The sequence below is a fragment of the Triticum aestivum genome, chromosome 4B (assembly GCF_018294505.1).
Source record: "Triticum aestivum cultivar Chinese Spring chromosome 4B, IWGSC CS RefSeq v2.1, whole genome shotgun sequence".
NCBI lineage: Eukaryota > Viridiplantae > Streptophyta > Magnoliopsida > Poales > Poaceae > Triticum > Triticum aestivum.
Genome location: NC_057804.1, coordinates 113,491,065 through 113,496,569, shown reverse-complemented (window position 1 = coordinate 113,496,569; position 5,505 = coordinate 113,491,065). Strand labels below are relative to the sequence as shown.

The 5,505-nt window shown below is 41.0% G+C and overlaps 1 long non-coding RNA gene across 1 annotated transcript; it reads left to right on the top strand.

Moving 5' to 3' along the window:
- The first annotated feature begins 2,156 nt into the window (after window positions 1-2,156).
- On the top strand, window positions 2,157-5,268 carry LOC123091360 (uncharacterized). Its single transcript, XR_006443048.1, has 3 exons — window positions 2,157-2,298; window positions 2,391-2,986; window positions 3,997-5,268. It is a non-coding gene; the product is annotated as an uncharacterized lncRNA (long non-coding RNA).
- Window positions 5,269-5,505: the final 237 nt, after the last annotated feature.

Here is a 5,505-nt window from a genome sequence, read left to right as displayed (position 1 = left end):
ACAAATTATGTGGCAAGCTATTTGGGGAAAGCTCCCAAATGGTGTGCTCTTTGTGGTTCGCGTGAAAATTCTAATCATTTTTCCTTGTGATGTCGTCTAGCCAAGCTCTTCTAGAGCTGCATCCGGTCGTGGGTGGGTGTAAATTGGTCTCCCTCCTCGTTTGGTGATCTTCACCCTCTTGTCAATCAGCTGGTTGGGTAGAGTAGGCGTTTCGTCCAGCTGAATGCTTGTTTAATTTGATATCCTTTCGGTAGTAGTGGAAATCATTGACTGAGGAGACGGGTCGTGACGCTACAAAGCAGTTGACCTCGCATGTGCAGTCTTCAGCTTATACGTTGATTCAGCAAGATCAAGCTGCTTCCTCGTGATGTCTTAGAGTTTCTCGCTGTCGTAGCTAGTCCTCCCTTGTGTCTGTTGGTAGTAGGTTGTTGACCTGCGTGCCAGTTATGTGTGTGAATAATGCCAAATCAAATAAGAAATCCAAAAGTTCATGGATTTGAAAAAAGTTTGTGAATTCGAGAAAAAGCCCGCGCATTAGGAAAAGTTCACGAATTTGAAAAAGTTCACCAATTCAAAAAAGTTTATCAGTTTGAAAAAAAGTTCACAAAATATGAAAAAAATGATGAAAAAATTCATAGATGTGGAGAAAAGCTCACGAAATTTGATTTTTTTCTATGAATTTTAAAAATGTTCGCGCCTTCGAGAGTGTCCGTGAATTTGGGAAAAGGTCATGATCTAAAAAATCATGAATTTGACAAAAACTTCATGGATTTGAAAAAATGACAAAAAATAAAAAAATATTGAAAAACTGAAAGAAGAAGAAAAAAATAGAGAAAAGGAAAAAAGTATAGAACAAGAAGGAAAACCAAAAAAGGAAGAAAATCAGCATGTAGAAGTTTCCAAAATCGTAATATGGCATGTGAAACCTACACGCGCACTATGTACGCGGTGTGAACAACAACAAGAAGAAAAATGGGTCGGCCCATTCCATGTTAGTTGGGTTGTTAGCATGCCACAAACGAATTTGGATGTCATTGGTTGTACTGCTGTGTGCATTTTTTTATTATTTTATACTTGGCTATTTCTTTCTCACACCGAGAAATGCGACCCCCACATATGTGTTGTCTAACGTACCTATCCCGTCCTTTCTGATGCCACCGTTTGGATATGGCCCGGAGGTTAAAAATGACCGGGATTTTACAGTACAGGTACACACTTCTTGGATTCATCTTCGATAAGCTTGACGGTGCATGGGGAATTTACCCTGATTCGGGTCTCCATGATGGAGTAATACCTTAGATCCTAATTGTATTTGTTACTGATGGTGAGTATACCTCGAGCGAGGGATTATAGAGAGATGTACAAGTCTACCGTGAGTTGTTTCTATGAGAGTAGATTGGAATGAGAGCTATCTTGCCTCGAAAGCGGCGAAAGCGCGGACGAGCTCGCGCGCTCCCGCTTCGTGGACCAATTGGACATCGAGGCATGTGGGCTCGCATTTATTCGTCACGGAAATACGGGCGAGGACACCAGCTTGGAACAATTCGTCACGATGTGTGTACATGATGTTCCGTTGGTACAGAAAGGTAAAACGACGGTACAGGATGTTATCTGCCTACCGTACACGGACAAGAAACGGCGTGACCCTGACGGAAAAAATAGTACTACATATTCGATCCAGATGCTGAGTACGGAGAAAAATCTCTTAGGTTGGTTGTAATGGGTAGTATCATAAGTTAGTATCATGCATATGATACTCCCTCCGGTCCTTTTTACTTTGCACATTGGTTTTGCCGAAAGTCAAACTTTGCTAAGTTTGACCAAATTTATATTAAAAATTATTAACATCTATAATATTTAATAAATATAATATGAAAATATATTCCAAGATGAATCTAATGATATTGGTGTTGTTATGTGAATGTCTATAATTTTTTATATAAACTTGGTCAAAGTTGGATGAGATTGACTTCAGACAAACCTAATATGCAGAGTAAAAAGGACCGGAGGGAGTACTAGTGTATGATACTACCTCCCTAATGCATAGTACCATATGGTAGTATCATAGATGACTTTATTTATTGTCATGCATGACACATACTAGTGTAGCATTTATTATGATACGGTATCATAATATGATACTCAATCCTCTCTTACTTCATTTAATTCTATGCCACCTCATCAAAGTTGCCTAGTTGGCATGTATAACCAGCCTTAATCACTGGTGTGAGCGGCGGAAGGGATGGCGACGACGAAGATTGATTATAGTAGTTCTTAATTATGAGATCCAGTCGACAGGTACGCTCGCAAGCCCCGGTCGAGATGAAGTGATGTTGATTCCTTTACTATACTCTAGCTTAACCGTTTGATCTGATCTGACATCTGAGCAGGTTCCGGTTGCCAGATCTCGGAGATGTTGAGTGCACGGCGGAAGGTCTGCCGGAGCCAAATCTGTTGGACACGGCTGCCGAGTCCATGGGCGACACGCCGCCGGCACTCCATGTAGACCTGAACAGCACCTGCGATGGCTTGAGTTTGTCGGCTCCCGACTCGGAGCAGTCAACGGGCAAAGACAACCGTCAAGCGCCTGGATAGAAGAAGAGGTAACTCAATTCATATGGTGTCCGTGCAGTACAGTTGACACAACGTTGGTGTGAGGGCAGAGTGCGGTTCGTACAACTGAAAATGTTGTCATTGCTGCTCGGTTCGTGTTGGCCATGCACCTGTTGAACGGCCACCAGAGGAAATGCAGAGAAGAAGACTGACACAGTTGTAGTCCCTGAAGTTGGAGGCAGAGAGTTGTAGTGCCTGAAGTTAGAAGCAGTCAGTTGTAGTGCTTGAGCTTATCAGTTTCAGACTAATGAAAAAGCTTTGGAATATTGAAAAATGGCGAACTGTGTAAATGATACTAACTGACATAGAATTCAGAGAGTTTTGATTCAGGTGTGTATTCTGGACCTGCTTAGAGACAACTGAATGCTTCAAGGTACGTGTTGGAAAGGCACAAAGAACTATGACTTATGTGTTAGGTTTGATGTGTTCTACATGGTATGGTTCTGTCCATAAATAGAGAAATTAGGGCTTTCTTCGGTTAGCACACATGTAATCAGAAATAAGGTGGGCAATTCAGAGCAAACTTGAAAGCCCTTTTTTCTTTGATGCTACAACACTTTTGTTTTAGAAGAAAACACTCACTTGTGTTTTTAGAAGAAAAAACTGTATATGTTCCAGGGGAAGAATTTGCAAAAAATAGTCACTATAAAATTAGTGGTACAAGGTTGATGATTGCAGAAGACACTTTCAAAGTCGATGAAAAATTGTATCCGACCGTCGTCACATGTTGACCAAGTGGTTTACTGAAAACTCTGTAGTTCGGACTTGTGAGCCTAATAGTCATTAATCTAATAAATAATTTGTAAATGGTAGGATTCTTCTCCTTGATCAACATGAGAAATCCATTCTTCTTTCGTACTACAACATGTGTGTTTGGAAAACAAGCATGCCTTATATTGTTCTGTATTTATGTGCAGTCTATCTGCTGTCATATTACTATGAAAAAGATCATATATGTTCCATTTGTCGACCTCTATTCAACTCATCTATGCCCAGGAGCTCGGGCAAACCTTTTTTAGTCCAATATCTCTGGACTACCAAGGTTTCAAGAGCACCAGGGTTTGTCATGTTTGTATACATTGTTCATATTCACCTTGCCCATGATATGATTTATAACTGTAACTCTATATCTGAGAATAAAACTGGTTGTTCCATTGCAATATGACAATTATGATTTATAGCTGTTTATACTCCATAGGCCTTCGAGCCATGGTCTATGACAGAATACCAAAGTGAATTAATTAGGTATGTAACTAGAGTAAATCATAGCACATCTCATTTTCATGGTTCCGTAGCGTAGCACAGGCACCTTGCTAGTAATGTCTTTGCAGGTGAGATCATTTTGGGAGCAGTAGTTGATCGGTCGCAATGTAATTGTTGTAGGTGCTGGATTTCCTTGGCTTTGAAGAAATACCTGTGAAGCACATATTGAAGAGGTGGACGAGGGATGCGAGGGACGTGCAGAAAAGACTAGATGACCATCAACTCGATAATAACCCGGCATCTTGTGACAAGGCGATGGAGCTCCTTAAGTATACAATGCACATTCTTACACCTATCAATGCAGAGCAAGATGGCACGGGACTAGAAGATTTCACTGCTTTAGCCAGAGCTGCTGTGCGCAAAGGCAGCGACAGTCAAGCTTGCCATGATGCTTGATGTCAACATCATTTGAAAGCCATACATGATGATCAATTATGTTTGTATTGCAGGTTCTTGATTTCTTGGGTATAGACAAGATACCATCAAAACACATCCTCGAGAGGTGGACAAAAGGTGCAAGAGATATACTTCCACAACACTTGGCACACCTGCAGAAAGAACAGATTTCAGTTAACTCCATTACATTCAGGCATTCAAATCTATATACCCATGCTTTGGAGGTCGTCAAACATGGTGACGCAAACCCAATTGCATATGATTGTACAATGGAGCTTCTTAGGGCAGCAATGGATAAACTAACGCCTTTAGCTGATGATCATGGTGGACTGGGTTTAGACCATAGAATTGAGTTCAACAAGGCAAAAGGTACATAATTAAGTGTGTTGCATGGACCACAGGATGGATACAGGAGTGATGCTGAAGGTAGTGCATTTGGAAATTTCATTGGTTTAGTAGCTCCGAAACGCAAACGGAAAGCCGATCAACCAACCAACAGCAGAGGCAAGCCTCCATATGATGATCGCGGTGCAAAGAGCAAAAAATGGAAGGTGGTGGTACATCTGGATACTATTGTAGGATATAGTACAAGCAAACGAACACGCTTCTGCGCTATATGTCGTGGACCAGGGCACAAGAGCACGACATGTCCACAGAGGGGTGACCTCCCTCAAAAGAAAAGGAAAGAAGCTAGGTGCTCAATCTGCGGAGTGGGAGGGCATCGAAAGAACACCTGCAACAATCCCAAGATTGTCTTACATGGTGCCGAGAAAGCTGCTCCTGAACATCCTGTGGAACTGTGATAAATGTGTACAAGCAGGAAGCATCCTGTGTGTAACTGAATTCTCTGTTTTTCCCTTGTATGATAGAGTGCTCTGTAGCCAGAGGTGTGGAAATAAATTATGTACTATGAGATTAGTAATTTGTATTTCTCTGAACATCTAACTTATGTGGCTATATGATGTTTAAAACTAAGTTTTGTGCTACTGTAACAAATATCTCATCTTAATCTTCGTGTGCTGCTGATGACATATTAAACTTTTTTCTTCTGAGAAACTGATGACATATTCAACTACTAGCCATGTAGTAACTTTTATCTTCTATACTTCATGTTAATTTTTTCATGGCAATTTTCAAAAGTCGCATGTAATGCTTTTTGAAATGATATGCTCGATAGCCAATCTGCTACCGACACATGCAATTTGGACCAAGCGTGCGGATGGAGCGCTGTAC